We start from the raw sequence: 17242 nt of genomic DNA on the forward strand, positions 1-17242 counted from the left end.
AAGTTGGCCCACCTGCCTCACAGCGTGAACCTCTGGACACAGGAGTGTGGATACCTTTGTAAACATAATTGCTGAACTTTGGCAGAGTTGGTGGAGGCATGGTCTGCTTGGCTGTTGGCTCTTCTTATTCTATGTTGTATTGGTCTCTAGTTTGTTTTTACTTGATGCTCAGCGAGCAGTTGGGAAGTCACTTATCCCCCTCACTCTAACTAAATGCCTGTGAAGGGCCACAGAATGTGTTCAGCTTTCTTTTTCCTCCTTACTGAGAAAGAATGATTGATAAAGTTAATGAACACTGTGCTACATATGTTTAATTATTAACTAAAAAGTTCAGGATAAGCTCAGTAACAGTGAAGACCGGGTACTTACTGGAAAGCAATTTCTTGAGATTAAATTCTTTAGCCGCATATTGTGAGGTGTTCTTAAAAGGATGAGAGTATAAGGAAACTACAGAAAAATATCCATTTCCAAAGCATCTGGAAAAGGTGCAAAGTCTTTGAACAGGTAAGTATAAACTTAACTAATGTTTGAAAGGGAAGATACCTCTGTACTTTCACCAAATAGTCCAATCTGATAAACCTGCATAATCTGTTAAGTATTATGCTTGTGAATATTTACAAACGCAACATATTATACTAAAGTTATTTCTGTTTTATTCAGACATTTATTAAGACAGTCTTGTTGAAATGGTTGAGAGCTTATAAAGTATGTTAGAACAAAAGTTCTGAGTTTAAAAATTTTAAGAGAATTATTTTTACCTGCTTCTAAACATGGACTTGAAGGCACTGCTTTGAGGTGAAGCATTCTAGTGGGACAGCAATACCTTTGCATGCTGGCATACTGGAGAAAAATAAAAAAGGACAATCTCAGCTGATAAGAGAATTCTATTAAACTGTTTAAATTAGGTTGGGAAAGATCTAATTTGCTGGAAAATTCAGTTCTTCATTTCCTATAGCTTGGTTTCATTGTGAATGTGTGAGGTTGGGCTTCTCTTCCCATTGGGGTCCTTTTATGGCACAAGGAATGGAGTTATGCTCATAGAATTGCTGAGGTTGGAAAAGACCTTAAAGATTAGAAAGCTGAACCCCAACCTAACCATAGTACCCTAACTCTAACAATCATCCGCTAAATCATATCCCTGAGCATCACATCCAAGGATGGTGACTCAACCAGCTTCCTGGGGAGCCTATTCCAGTGCTTAACAACCCTTTCTGTAAAGAAGTTTTTCCTGATATCCAACCTAAACTTCCCCTGGCAAAACCAGGTGAGTCCATTTCCCCTTGTTCTGTCACCAGTGAGAAGAGACCAGCCCTACTCTTACTGCAGTCACCTTTCAGAAATTGGAGGAGAGCAATAAGGTCTCCCCTCAGCATCCTCTTTCCCAGACTAATCAGCCCCAGTTCCTTCAGTCTCCTCATAGGGCATATCCTCTAAGCCCTTCACAAGCCTTGTTGCCCTTCTTTGGACCTGCTCCAGCACCGCAGTGTCCTTTCTGTTCTGAGGTGCCCAAAACTGAACACAGTACTCGAGGTGAGACCTCACCAATGCTGAGTACAGGGGCAGGATGACTTCTCTAGTCCTGCTCACCACACCATTCCTGGTACAAGCCAGGATGCCATTGGTCTCATGAACTGACATTACACGCTGTTTGTGGTAAAATGTAGAATAGCTTCAATAAAAAAGTTACTTCAACACTGGTGGGTTTTGGAGAGGAAGAAGATGATGAAATAAGAACTACAGTTCGGCGACATAGTTGGAAAAAGGGAATAAAATATTTCTTTAAATGTCAAAAAAAAAAGAACCAACAGGTACTACAATGAAAACTTTATTAAAAGTTTTCAAAAAGAAAACTGTGATATGTGATTAAAGGGATTTTTCAGAAGAGCATGCTGAGTGTGTGCCATACAAAGTACGCATTTCCCATCACTAATGTGAATTAAAAGCAAAGCAAGGAAACTGGACTATCTGTGGTGAAAACAGGTTTACTGAGTCCAGGGTGGTGAACTGTGATAGTCAGTTTCCATCTTTACCAGTCAGCTGGCTTCTGTCTTTGAGAAGAGTGTAAGAGTGGAGGACACAGGGCTAGCTTGATCTTAGGAGAGAAATGAAGGCACAGTGGTAGCAAGAAGCTGGAATGCTTATGACCTGAGGAGGGGGCAATTGTTAGTCTGTCAGGGTTTCAAGTCAACCTTATCATGTGGTCTTTGCATTATGTCTCATATACCAACCTTTTCTGTACTGCTCCTTTAAAGGGAGAGAGAATAAATGCAAAGGATTTAGGAGGCATTTCTATAATGGCGTCCTGTGGGTGCATTATCTTACACATTCAGAGGCTTTTTTCTTTGTATCTCACTCTGATTTGTGCATTTCTTTGTGCAATTGTAAAAAGTTGGACAGTTTTCCCCGAAGAAGTACATGTGCCTTCCAGCAGTTTCAAACTGCTCATGCTATGTTTGATATCCTTATATATCTGCAACCCCATCAGAATCTTGCTGTGTTTTTGACTGCTGTGCCTCCTGTGGTAATAATTTTTTTTTTTTTTTTTTTTTCCCTGCAGCTTTAACCGCACATCATGGGAAAAAATGTTTCCTCCTGTCTTATTTTAATCTGCTATCTTTTAATTGCACTGAGTAGTCCCTCTTGGGCTTTGAAATTTGAAAAACACAATTTCTTTATCTTTTCCCTTTAGTCTTTCCTTCCTTCTACTTTCCTTGTCTTTCTCCTGTTGTTCCAGGCCCGCTCATACAAGTTTTCCCCCGAGCAGGGGATAGCACCTTTGAGGAGAAATCCTTCCTTAAATTTCAGGAGGGCCACAATGAAAGTGCAAATCATAGAATCATAAAGGTTGGAAAAGACCTCTAAGATCACCTAGTCCAATCATCAACCTATCTATCTCCACCATGCCCACTAACCATGTCCTTCAGGGTCACATCTACCTTTCTACTGAGTGTGTCTGGGGACAGTGACTCCACCACCTCCCCAAGCAGTCTGTTCCAATGCCTAGCCTCTCTTTCTGAGAATTAATTTTTCTTAATTTCCAATTGAACCTCCCTGACACAACTTAAGGCTATAACCTCTCACTGGTAACCTGGGATAAGAGGCTGACCCCTACCTCACAATAACCTCCTTTCAGGTAACTGTAGAGAGCAATTAGGGTCTCCTCTGAGCCTCCTTTTCTTCAAACTAAACAATTACAGTTCCTTCAGCCACTCTTTGTAAGACTTGTGCTCCAGACCCCTCATCAGCTTCGTTGCCCTTCTCTGGACACAATCCAGAGCCTCAATAACTTTCATGTGGTGAAGGGCCCAAAACTGCATGTGATACTTGAGGTGCAGCCACATCAGTGCTGAGTACAGACGGATGATCACTTCCCTGGCCATGTTGAATACACTATCTCTGATGCTAACCAAGATGCCATTGGCTTTCTTGGCCACCTGGGCATGCTGCTGGCTCATATTCAGCTGGCTGTCAATTAATACCTCCAATCTGAGAGCATATTGAATATTCTAGAATCATTTCAGCAATAGATCAAAAGTCACTAGAATGTTTTCTGTATAATTCACCAACTTGTTCTTATTGCATCCTAAGCTCTTACTGTTCTTGATCATTCTGTCAATCCACTAAGGTTGCTTAGGCTGAGTCCATAATTTTGATCCTTAAGATTTGTCTTCTGTGCTTCTTACATATGCTTTATTACTTCAGAGTTAATTTTACTGAGCTTCCTGAGACTCTGTACTGGTCATTCAATGCGTGACATTCCTAGCTGTTCTCCTTGTGACATTCCTAGCTGTCCTCCTTCCTGTGCTGCATCTTTAATAGGAAAAAACAGAAAGAGCTGGACATGATGTCCTTTCACTACAAGCTTTTCTATGTTTAGTAAAAGATATTTACTAAGAAGTACAAAAGTAATGTGTCTTTCATGTATTTTGGGGAGCAGAAGTGCCTGAACTCCTTGGCAAGGACAGTGATTGAGATGGAAAATGCAAGGAGTGGGCTAGGAGAAATACAACCTTGCATTGTAGTGACAGATCAGAGACAGCAGGTGAGGAGTAAGCCTGCACTGAAGAGAGAACTTGTAGGTATTTTTCCCCATGGTTACTGACACCTACTTAAGGTGTTCCATAAAATGGTAATATTTTCTGCCCAAACATTAAGGACCAGCTGGTTTTACAGATGATGTTCAGTATTAAGAACCAAATGTAAGTTAGGGTATGAGTCAAACCTGATTATACGTGTAGATATAGAATTATCATCCCCCAAAATGTAAATCCTCAAATCAAGTAATTTTTAAATTTTCATTCATTCCTCTTAATAAATCTATTCAACCAATTGATTCAGACTAACCAATTAAGTCATGATAGCATTTGGAAAGCTTAGTAAACACCAAAAACAGAAGCGTAGCTTTATGAAAATTGTATGCGCAAACAGAAGGCATTTCACATCAGCACCAACCAGACATCAGTGTGTTGTTAACCCTCTCTGGGCTGAAACACAGACACAAGGCCCAGTGGTAGTATGGCAGTAGAGGCTGAACCTTACCACTGGGATTCTATTACATGTTTTTGCTGTGTGACAGATGAGAGCAGAGGGTCAGTCTGACAGAATGATGCTTGACATGAAAGTGCAAATGAAGCAAAGCCATGCCACTGAATTCCTCCATGTGAAAAAAAATTTGCACCCGCTGACATTCACCAATATTTGCTAAACAACTCTGGAGATGTAACAGCAGATGTGAGAACAGTAAGGCCATGGGTGGTGCATTTCATCAGGGTAAACAGCAACAGTGGGTCACCTCTACTGGTGCAGATTGTTACAAGTGTGGAATGCAGGCTCTTGTTCATTACTGACAAAAATGCATAGCTAATGGTTGTGACTGTGTTAAGAAAAAATATCCCATAGCTGAGAATTTGCTCTATTAAATATTATTATTATACTCTTTGTATTAGCTGTAGTTTCCATGGAAATATTTAGGAAGCATTACTTTCAAAGCAACAGTCATAGATGTGGCCACAGACAATTGATCTTCGCTCAGTGTGGCCCAGGCAAGCCAAAAGGTTGAACATCCATGAGCCAGCAGAAAGGCCCTGCAATGATCCTGAGTTTCACTGCTCCTCTTTGGCCTGAGCCAGCAGGAATGCAGCCAGCTCTAAGTGGATGAACACTGTATACATCCTCCTGTGGTTTTTCTTTCTTTCAGTTTTTTAGTGTTTTAATCATTTTTCTTCTTGCATAATCTTCTATTCCTTCAGTATTCTTTTTCCTCCAAGGAAATTTATATTTAATGCTGGCATCTGTTCCCAGAATCTTTCTTTTTATCACAACATACTAGAATTTATTTAATTATTTAGTAACACCTTCCTTGTCATGTTTGCTGAGGATAATGACATGCAACTGTACAATCTTTACTTGGGTGGGAACGTCAACAGATGTTTATAGATGTTAAGTTCCTTTTACAAAATCTTTCCAGTCTCTCAGATGTCCTTTATGTGCTATTTGCTCACACGGCAGGTGCCTGATGCCCGTCTCCTGTTTTCTGTTGCCTTGCATATGCCAAAAGTATTTTCTGGCTAGGAAGGCTTATCTTCTCCTTGCATGCCTGCCTTGCCAGGTTTTAAATTGGCCCATATTCAAGCATTATCTTTAGGTACCTGGCAAAGTGGTACATATGTGTCAATTACTGATGTCCACAGCTTTGGGACCACCTGCTGGGTAGGTGCCTTACTGTGCGAGGTTACTGAGCATAATGAGTAAATAAAGAAAAGAAAACCCAAAATCTTACAAAAGTGATTTGAGTTAATGGCATTTCAGGTACAAAATAACATACATTATTATGATGGTATGCAAGAATATGCACTCTGTAGCTGCAGGAGCAGCTGAACTAGTTACAAGACTCATGTGCGAATCCGTGCTCTGGTTTGCTCTTACATCTGCTTCCACAAACTTCTTTTAGAGCTTACTGATGAGTCTTTCTATTTTTCATCCCAATTAATATGCTCCTGGCTTTGGTTGAGTTCTTTTCTAGCGCTGTCCAGCCAGCTCGCTGTGACTTTGAGAGTTACAAAGAACATTACATTTACACTTTCTGAAGGTAAGCAAACTTCACAATATCTGTCTGGAGCAGAAAACAAAACCAAAGTCTGGACTTCAGGACTTTGTTTTTGGGCAATGTTGCCCAACTACACCTTGCCCATTTCGTTATTTATCTGAGAGAATCAGTTCAGGTGAGGAAGGATAACATACTTCTTCTCTATGCAGCTGTACAAATGGAGTTTAACTAATAAACATAAAGTCTGAGTATATGATTGTACGGGTTAATAATTGTCCATTTTTTTGTAATTGATTTTTTTTTTTTCCAAGGACATGATGATCAGAAAAAAACCATTTAATCATCCTTTTTTAAGAAAAAAGGTGTTTTTCATTTGTTTGTTTGTTTGTTTTTTACATTACAATAATACACTGCATTAAAAGCTGGTCTTCGCTGCCCACTAATTACTTAATTAGTCCTATATAATAATACATTAGTCCTGAAGAGACTTGAAGATTGAGTAGTGAAACACTCATCTGCTATTATTGTGGCTTCCTTACATTTTCCTCAAGGTAAACATTAGAAACATATAACCATAGACTGGCTTGGTTTGGAAGGGACCACCAGCTCAAATGCCCAGGGCCCCATCCAACCTGGCCATGAGCACCTCCAGCAATGGGGCACCACAGCTTCTATGGGCAGCACCTTGCCACCCTCTGAGTGAAGAACTGCCTCTAAACATCTAACATCAGTCTCCTCTCTTTTTCTTTAAAACTCTTCCTCCTAGTCCTGTCACTGTCTGCCTATGTAAAAACTCATTATCCCTCCTGTTTATAAACTCCCTTTAAGTACTGAAAGGCTGCAATGAGGTCTCCCCTGAACCTTCTCCATTGCTGAATAAGCCCAAAGCTCAGCTCCTTCAGCCTTTCTTCATAAGAGAGGAGCTTCAGCCCACTGATAACCATAATCATAAGTAACAGTAGATGAAAAAAACCTCATTCTTTTTGCTGCATTTTTTCCTTATTGCAGAGTTTCCTTTGGATAACATTTTTTTATTTTTTCAAGAGCAGCTCTCTCACTGATTTTCATAAATATATATATATATATTTTAAATGCATTGTACCATGCTGGAACAACAGTTCCTTATGAGTAGTTATTTTAAGGACTCATAAATCTGGGAGAAATATCACAGCCAGTAGTAGGAGTTGGGTATTAAGGGAAGCCAGTTTTATTAAACTTATATTATATTATATTATATTATATTATATTATATTATATTATATTATATTATATTATATTATATTATATTGTGCTGGGCCTATTGGCTTGTTCGTACTGTATTACTGGGAAAAATGGATTCACACACTTCCATCTTTCTTGTTCTTGGCACAAAGTTTATCCTCCACATCCTCATTGAATATATATATACATGTATATATATATATATGATGGAGGCTATTTGCTACAGATTGTTCTAACATATTTATTTTTAGTGCACGTATTTGGTGCATAAAATGCTAAAAAGATGTGAGTCAGTATTCTGAGGTGTTGAGCATCATTAAGAATATCATGTCTTACGTAGCTGAGATTGCCACCAATTACTCTTTTCTCACCTTTTTTGCAGTCTCCATTGCTCAGCACTACTATGTGTCAGAAGTAAGACTAATTCTTATTTTTACAATTGGATTAGTCTTTTGAAAAAAACAACAATTTCTACAGACTACTAGTAGTTACTTTAACTACAGAAACTTCTGATGAGCAATGGATTGTAGCAGAAACATTAAGTCACAGCCTGAACCGGTGATTGAGCACCTGGTGGGAAGGGCTAACACAAAGGAGCTCAGCTGAATGCAATTAATGTGAGTGACTGGACGGGGTAGAGCACAGAAGAAGAGTAAGAAATCTCATTTCTTAAACATTATGTTAGTCAGACTGGTGTAAATGCAGGTTGTTTCTCAATTAGTGGCATCTGATGGCAGCACACAAAGGATCCTAACGTGTACCTCTGACCAGAGAAAGACTTTACCAGAGTGTGAGTGGGCAGGTGCTGCCACTTTAACCTGAAAGATTCAGTTCCAACACAGTTGTCCAGAGACATGAGTCTGTTACACGTGCAGTAACTTGTATTTCTTGGGGAAAGTTCAGGCACTTGGTAACTTTTAATATTGTGTGTGCATTAAGCATAAATCCTTCAGCAAGTTGGCATTAGTCTTCTCTAGAAGACCTATGTTCTTGTTGGCACAGGGTTGAGGTGCAGCAAAGCTGTCAGGGAAGAAGGGCAAGGAACACCAGTATGGTCCCTTGCCATGATACTTGCTGTAATTCCAGGCAGCTGAGACTCTGATGTTGTTCTTGTCCCATAAGGAATAGTCATTATGGAGGCTTATACTTATGACAAATGCTCTTCAAGTATTATTGAAAGCAGCGCATGGTGCTGTATAGTTCTTATGACAATGCATTAATTACAGGCAGTGACAAAATGCCTTTTGGACCAAGCATAATTCAGAGCCAGGTTGGAAGGGGCCTTGAGCAGCCTGGAAACCCTGCCCATGTGAGGGAGTTGGAACTTTGGTCTTTAAGGTTCCTTACAACCCAAGCTGTTCTGTGTTTCACTGTGATCTTTGATATCTTTATATGATCAGAACAAACTGACTTAATAAGAGCAAGCAATGCATTATATTCCTTTTGTGTCTCAGGCCATTTTGATCCTCATGCCTCATCTAGTTCCATCTTCAGTGGACTATTTAGTTCATGACCTTGTTGCTATAACATGCTTTTCTGACCTGAGGTCTTACTAGGCTCTCACAGTGCTTTAGGAAGTTCTTTCTGTTATCACGGTATAGCTGGATAAGTGCCCCAGCAGTGCCTGCATCCCTAGGTTAAACACATCCCAGCTTATGGCACGAGCTATTCCTATCTTTGTACTGGAAGAACATGTACGCTGTGATTGCAGCCTGTGACTCTTCACAGCCTGTCAGCTTTCCTATTGACACTTCTTCAGTTTGTGACATCCTCTCTCTTTTCTTTAGGCTTACTTCCATAAGACTAAAATGCTTAGGATGCCTTGAGCCAGAAGGTGTATATTAAATCCTCTGATGCTATGCATTTGTGTCCACATTTAGTGTTCACTTCATTAGCAGTTCCTTTTTATCCATCTTTGGTTTACCTTCACACGTTCACACAGTAATACAGAACTGAAAAGGGAAAACAAGTTGCATAAAATATTCATGAAAGATACTTTCCCAGTTTGTCAGTTCTGTCTGAGATTCATCTCCTGGCTAATCTGCTGCAAAGTCTACTTATGTTCTGCAGGAGATTTAGTTTTTATCCTTGTACAATGCAAATAATCCATCTATTTGTGTCTGAACGCTTTATTTAATTTACTCTCTTCCAAAGAAAGTCGATCCACTGTTTTGATTGTTTGTTTGTTTGTTTGTTTTCCAGAAAATATAGTTGTTTCAGCTAAAATATTCACTTGTTTCATCCTTATAACATGCAAGTTTGGACCTTGTTTATGGAATATGTAAGGACATATGGTAGATCTGAGTGATTCTTAACTTTCTTTCCTTTTTCTTGATGTAGATAATTTTCTATTACCATTATAATGGAAGAGGGGCCACTATCTAGCAAAAAAGAGCCAGATAATGACAGGGTTCTGCTACTGCTTCCTTCTGAAGGAGCAATAGGGAAGCAGGAAAAAAGGCCTGCAGCCTCTAGACATCATCTTCAAAATACAGATCTGCTGTAAATCAAGCACTCCATCTGACACCAAATGGAGAAAACAAGAAAAAGCTTTATGGTAATACGATTCCTTCAAGTTATTTGCTTTGTATCTGAGATACTGGTGATACCTGTGTTGATTTGAAGTCATTCACATTATAGCTCAGAACAGGTTTGTTTAAATAATATTAGACTGAGTGATCAACAGCACTAAAAGCACTGTGCCCAAATGTAGTCACACCAGGGGGACAGAATGAAATGTGTGGTGCTATTCATCACAATCGAGGGCAAAACAAAGCTGTGAGTTACCTAATTATAGCTGGACTGAAGGGTTAGAAAAACTGCCTTTCAATTTCTAAGCTATGTCATGCAGCAATGGAATAGATGACAAATATCAGGAAGTGGGTACAAGCTGTTTAGCTGCTACAGCTTTGATCCATGCCTGGTTCTCACAGACTGGCACATGGGACTGCAAAGTGACTGATAGCACATTGTCTGTACCCTCTTCAGTACCGAGCTCGAGCCTCCTGTTCAAACATGTTTTCTTTCCCCGTCATTTGCAAACCAAAGAGTTCAGCAAAGATGTTAAAATGGTGTTGAGTTGGTACTGTCATTACATGGGCAAGCGTCAGAATATGTCATTGGGGTGGCAAATTTTGATGTGAAAAAAACATATCGGAGCCCATAGTCTGTTAGCTCTTGTGAGTGATATGTTCTGTTGGTTGCTCACCAACAAATCTTGGCCTTTACACCTTTCAGGATCATCTCACATATGGGTATCTTGAATTTTTAAGCAGTTTTGAAGCACAGGGAAGTTCTCTTTTCTCCATGTTTCAGAAGTAAGAGGAGTTCTCTTTGAACAAGCCAGACCACACAAAGGTCTGGAGCAAATCAGGGCCATAGTGTACACCTGCTGAACAGAGTCTGCATAGTGAGGGTATGATAACTGCAGGGTATGACAGCTGTAGGGGCTGCCTCTGCTCGCAGAGCCCAGCGCTGCCTCTTGTCAGACCAGCACAGCTCACTGCCACAGCTGTGCCGTGAGGGTGGGTGTACTCAGGGGGAGCAGAGATAAGGAAGGGAAACGCAGTGGATGCGGCCTGAACGAGGCGCAGCCCCAAGAACAGACCGGGCCCGAGCTGCAGCCCGGGGGAAGCACTGTGGGAAGGAGCCAGTGAAGCTGGGGCAGAGAGTGACGGGGGAGGAGCGGCAGAGGCTGAACGTAATGGATTGATTGCAGCCTGGAGCCCCTGTTCCACTGCACTGTTCAGGGAGAGAAAGCACATGAAGGTGGGTGGGGAGGAAGGAGTTTTAGTTTGCTTTTAGTTCTCACTGCTCCAGTCTGTTAGCAATAGGCAGTAAATTACATTAATCTCCTTACACAGTCTGCTTCGCCCGTGACAGAGAATAATGAGTGGTCTCCCTGTCCTTATCTCCAACCATTGTGTTTGCTCCCTCTTCTCTTGAGGAAGGGAAGTGAGAGAGCAGCGTGGTGGGGCTCTGCTATCAGTATGAATTGGTCTTGGTTTTGCCCATCAAAGACAAATTCTGTATCTGTGTATTACTGTCAGTTGATAAGGAAAATTAGGAAAAGTGTTATTAACCAGAAGAATTATTAGACTTACAGAGAGAGAGACTTGGGAGATACCTTTTAGAAGTTCATTTATTCCCCTTTTTTCACCTCCTCTGCTGTACCTCTCTTGTTTTATTTCCTATTTCCTGAGGAATTAAATATTTTTCATAGAAAGTGTAAGTATTCTGTGGTCACAGGAACTTTTAAGGCAAATAACAGTTACATCAGAAAGATAAAAACGCATCAGAGTCAGCTGCAAGTGGCGATAGGATTTCTTGATGCTTGCAAAGTGATGTGCTGATCCTACTGCAGGCACAGCCCGGGAACTGAAAACGCAGGACTGGTCACAGAGAATGTCAGGCACAAGCACAGTGAATCCTTCGAGCCCATCTGCAGATTTTAGGTTATGTTTTTTATCAGGCTCTTTCAGAATGGTCAGTGGTTATAATTGGGCTTGTATCACTATAGAAGCAAACACAGCCATGACTGTTTTGAAACACTAGGCAGTCAGAAGAGTACATTTTCCTCCTTTGCAAAAAGCCCGGCTGTAGTGCTGGTGTGGAAGCAGTGACAGTCCTGGAGCTCCTGCAGCCGCTACCTGGCTATAAGCTGTTTAAGACTGTGAGTTGCTGGTAATGCCTTTTTAAAACAAACAATAAAAAGCAACAGGCAGCTATCTGGATTCATCTCAAAAAGACAGCTCCTCAGAAAACTTTCCTCTGAGAACAGAGGAAAAACTTGAAAAATTCCTATTGCTTTTAAGTAGACAGAAGAGAGAAACTGAAAGAAGTTAGATGGGACGTATCAGAGGATTATTGTGACACTGTTAATCGGATGTGTTTGCCAGTTCAGTGCTGCAGAGAGTTGAGTGGCATTTCAAGCCCACCTGTGCTTTTCTCTCTAAAAGAACATTTCATAGGGGTCTTGGTGCACTGCTCCTATGGCAGCAGCCACAGTAGAGGTACCACGCAGTGCATGAAGCAGTCAGGGAGCGTGTGTGGTCAGACACTTGCAGAGGGAAACACGGATGAATTCACTCAGCAGTTAACATGGGTAATGGCTGCTTCTCCCTGAGATCCCTTTGCCCTTTGGGCAGCTTTTTTCTCTATATTTTGGAGGAGGTGTGAGAAGAGGGTGGGGGGTGGGTGCTGCATGAATGTTGAATGCAAAGCACTTGTCTGTGATAGGCTGGAGGGATGAGGGATACTCTGTCTATATATACTGGCAGCTGCATCCTCTGTGTTCTACAGCTGTCACAGAGGAGCAAAGAGAGGCAGTGAGAGACAGAGGGGAAGGAAAGACCTCACCAGCTCCCTGTAAGTATTATTCTTTGTCCTTCAAGCTTTATGGTTATTCAGCTCAAGTAAGTATGTTTGGGTTAGTGTGAGAATTGGTTACTTGGAGCTGAAGCTCAGCTAATAAAAAGACAGACTATGTTATGTTAGGGATAAGCTGGAATGCCCAGAAAAGCACTCCCTTTTAATCTAAGTTTGCAGAATGTACTTTTCACATCTCTATTTATGTCTTTACATGATTTATGTCATCTACAAAATTTTGTGTGTATTTCTGCAGGATCCTGTACAACCAAAAGTTTATAGCTTTGTTTTCCAAGCGCACCAGTTCTGAATAACCATGCGGACCATGAGAAATTCTCTGCCAAATAGTTTGCATGGTAACATTTTCAAGATCATGTCCAACACATGACTTGTTAGGGTGAGGTTTTACTCAGAGGTAACCCTTCCCAGCAATAAAAACTCAAAAGGGAAAACTAACAAGTGACAGACGGTGCCAGTGTGGTGCGCTGAGTAGAAACAGCAACTTCTAATTGGAAAATGAAATTGCTAAGTGAAATGTAGGGCCTGTAACATATTTACCTAATTCTAGCCTTATGCAAAGGTAGGAGTACAGAGCAGACTCAGTTCCTTTCTACTCTGAGTTTAAAATCATCCTAAAGTCCTTATTCAAGCAATATTCTTACTGCCAGTAGTAGAAATTTAGCTTAACAGAAACAGCCAGAAAAACTTTCCACTTGTTGGGTTCAATAGCACAAAGTCCTCAAGGCTTCAGCATTGTCAGTGTAGCATCCCAAGCCTTTCAGTTACACTGCATTCTCCATCAGTTGGCAGAATAGAATGGGCATGGCTATTTTATTGGAAAGATATATAGTTATTGCTCTTTTGAGCTAATGCAGCCATCAGCTTAAGGCACTGTTGGTGTCTGTGCATTCTTCCTTTCTCTATTTAACATTAGGATCTGCTAAAACATTTTATTGATACTTTCTTAATTTGCTTTGATCAACTATAAACAGGCACCCAAAAAATTACATTGGATGTACATCCACCTGCATTTACTCTTTTCCTTTTTCCTTTCTTTTTTCCCCTTTTTTTCTCTTTTCCCTTTTCTTTCTTTTCTCCCATTTGTTTTCTTCCATTTGTATCCCATTTAATAATTTTTTAGGAGTACTTAGAGATCATTTCCATTTAGTTAATACAAAAAGCAACTTCTGAAATTACAGCGAATGCTGTGTTAATAGTAGTCAATAATCAAAATAATCTACGTTATATCTACAAGTGTATGTAGTGCTCATGTGTGTATAGTGTTCATTTGCATGATTCAGTTTCAGATAAAGTAGAAAATGTTCTGTGAATGAACGTCATATTAAATATATCTAAAGGTGAAAACCAGTTTGTGGTAACTTCAGTGACATAAAATATTACCATATCTAATTTCAGAGAACTGAGGTAGGAGTAGTTTAAAGTTTAAAGCAGCAAAGGTTATGTCAACTTAAGATCATGCAGTATACTTGTTCTGTGATGTATCCCAGGAAAACGAAAGAATAAAGAGCTTATGTATGAATAAAAATAAAGATCAATATGTATAATGTAAGGTTAATGTGGTTATTCTTGCTTTTACCTGACGTAGTAATAGGAAAACTCAGTCTATCTTTTGCAGTGTGGTAGGACTTGATCTGAAGAGGTACAGTGGTGACAACATCCATGGACTCTTGCTGGTTAGAAGAGTACTCAGACATAAAATGCGTTTGATAAAATGGTATTTTATCAGCCAGAGTGAGGCTTTTAATGCATTTGAGCACAATGCCCTTCCAAACTACTGAGGGTTGATGGTTAGGCTAGCTGCCTCCTGGAAAGCTGTGCTCACTGCACTTGGAGTTCATCTGGACAATGTTGAATGTGCTGAAATCAATCATGGGAGGTGTAGGATGGAGATTTTATTGGTCTATATGTCCTTGGGAAAAACAGACCCTATCAAACACTTTAGTGAGAGGATCAGTTTCTGTGAAGCTTCTGTTTCATTTTGGAAACTCACTGCATTATTTTGCAGTTTAAGCCCCTTCAACTCAGGTAAATCTTTCCAAGCACACACAGATTTTAATGCTCAGCCCTTTGGAAAATATGGGTGTTCTCAGATGGTTCATACCCTAAGGCCTGAGTTGTCTGAAGTATTTTGTTTCTTAAAAGATCACATTCTATATTTCTAGAACATCCTGCATGCAGGGAGGTTCTCTGGACATTGTGTTGTTGCATTATACATGTTGCACGTGTGTGTGAGAGGTAGAAGGGTGAAATACTCTGTACTGGTAGGTGAAGTAATTTCTTTCTTTATAGTGCTAACCAGTTAGCATTACAGTTGCCAGATATTCAGTCTACTGGATGTGGCCATTGTGGCAAGTAGTGCCATTAGGCAGATGGAGCGAGATCTATTCGAGGAGGGTAAAAAATAGGGATGAGAGTGTAAGTGGTCTTCTTACTCCCAGAAAGGCAGATGTGAAATAGGGAGTGAAAAGGAAAATTTTAGATAACTTCTGTGTCCCTGCAAGTACTGTGCATTCACAGTTCCTTGTGAGATAGATAATAGATGTGTTGCAGTGGGTAAGGAATTTTCAGACTAGGTCTTTCAGGGAGGGGAAAAAGCAAAGAAGGATATGTAAGTGTAGGTAGATGTTCATTTTAATTTCTCAGTACTGAGGGAAGAAGAGTTAATAGTTTGCTTAAAGTTCAACAGATTGATATATTTCAACGGGTAGAACTGAATTGGAAGTTGATTATAAGATAAATAGATACTAGTATGTACAAGTATATAACAGCTTATAACTCTTCAATTAACTCATAGCTGATTTGGGATGGGGACTTCATTTCCCCTTTTTTTGTGTGTGCCTAATCTTCTGAGACCAATTACCAATCCCATGCAAAACAGTGGGTTTCCCTTCTAATTTAATTCTTTTTCCAGAAATTTGAGAATGTGTTTGCAGTAGTGTTATAAGAGAAGCAGTGCAGCCAAAAGAGTGTTAGGATGAGCCACTGGACCTCCCATTCTCAGGAAGAACCATAGTTAGCAAAGAACAAATAAAAGCTCAGTGATTGTCTAAAGCTTGTATTTGGTGCAAGCACCTGACAGATTTGATTCCAGTGCTGATAGAATGAAGTCACAAAATACGTACATGATCCAAACTTTATTTCCTTAAGCTGTAACCAAGAAAGAACTTTGTCCAATCTGCTATTAGTAAAAAATGGCAATAAATTATATCTGTGAACTATATAGAAATAAGATAATGCAAATAGTACTTATAATAGAAAGAGATCTCAGGTAAAAAAAAAAAATCTAGGCAGTAGAAAAACAGTGGCGAGCTGCGTAATGTAGCGTCCACGGTGTAGTAATGTGAAAAAGTACATTTATTTTTATCTGTTTGTGAGCTGTTCTGAGCTTATGCATAATGCTATTTAGTTTATGCCATTAGATTTGTATTTCAGGAAAAGACAAAGTGGTGCACAGACAGTTCTGTCTTAAATGATCTATCTTTGAGTGATACCAAGTACAGCTAGAGAACTAATGAAAGGATAGGGATGCTTGTATCTTATTTGACCTTGCACTGAGAGTTCATTGGACACACAGACACTTACACGATGGTTAAAGAGAATAATGTAATGCTGATACAATAGTATCGAAAAGGGCTACACTCTAGCAGACTGCAAATCCCTGCGGTGCAGATCCCCATTTTCCTAAGTGGGGAAGCAGCACCCTTCTTTCCTAAATAGCATCAACAGCTGCTCACAGCAGTCCCTCTATTTGTGGCAGCAGAGATGTTTAGAGGGTGATGTTCATCAGTGATGTCTTTCTTTTGTGATGGGACAGTGCTAATTCAAATGTAGTAAAGCCCCGAAGGGCCTCTTTCTTCAAAATGATGCCCTCACTTACAACTCCTCAGCAGAAATAACCAATAACTAAGAAATATCTGAAACCTCAATAAGAAATAAGGTTTTATTGTAAGCATATTTGTATTTATGGTGATGCTGAATGTTGAAGCAAGACAGGAGGCAAGAAGTAGATAAAATGACAGGGCAGCCAATATAACTGTGAGTACTTAGCTTGGTGTTATGGATTATAATAGAGACGCATTGCTTGCTATTTCCCTAGACCTCTTATTTAAAAGGCAAGAGGGAGCTGATTATAATATGAGCAGTGTCACATTCTTGTGCTGACCAGCTGCAGTAGGGTTTGCACCTGTGATTTCTGTATTTTCATCAGTGTGCCTCTGCCTGTGTTAATCTAATGTACTTCATACTGTAGATGTCAAAGCTCTAGCAGCATTGTTTACTCCTATGCAGTGTCCAACAAAACTGGAGTGGAGCAGAATGTGATGCTGTATGGATATTGACAAAATATGCAGAAATAAAAGAACATATGGTCTAGGTTTTTTTTGTTGGTGTTTTTTTTTTTTTTTCCAGAGGACTCTGAGAGTGATCTTATAAATCACCTGAATAAGAGGTCTGTGTTGTGGATGGAAACAACTACACTATATCTCTCACTAGTAAGAGAGAAGCATATATTTTAGATATAGCGTAATGATTTAACAGCAACTTATTAACAACTGAGGAAGCTTGATACGCTTGGTTATTTACTGTGTA

General features: G+C 39.9%; 1 protein-coding gene across 6 annotated transcripts in view; it reads left to right on the plus strand.

The window, feature by feature from the left end:
• The first annotated feature begins 334 nt into the window (after positions 1-334).
• DDC (dopa decarboxylase) overlaps positions 335-17242 on the plus strand; it is a 66710-nt gene continuing 49802 nt past the window's right edge. For 2 of the 6 annotated variants that reach the window (XM_015854339.2, XM_032442456.1), the window contains exons 1-2: positions 337-504; positions 12569-12634. The gene's annotated coding sequence lies outside the window, so the exon portion shown is untranslated. Of the gene's footprint in view, positions 505-11020; positions 11036-12568; positions 12635-17242 lie in introns of those variants that run through there. The other 4 variants (XM_015854338.2, XM_015854341.2, XM_032442457.1 and 1 more) reach the window with 3 other exon arrangements.

The sequence above is a fragment of the Coturnix japonica genome, chromosome 2, assembly GCF_001577835.2.
Source record: "Coturnix japonica isolate 7356 chromosome 2, Coturnix japonica 2.1, whole genome shotgun sequence".
NCBI lineage: Eukaryota > Metazoa > Chordata > Aves > Galliformes > Phasianidae > Coturnix > Coturnix japonica.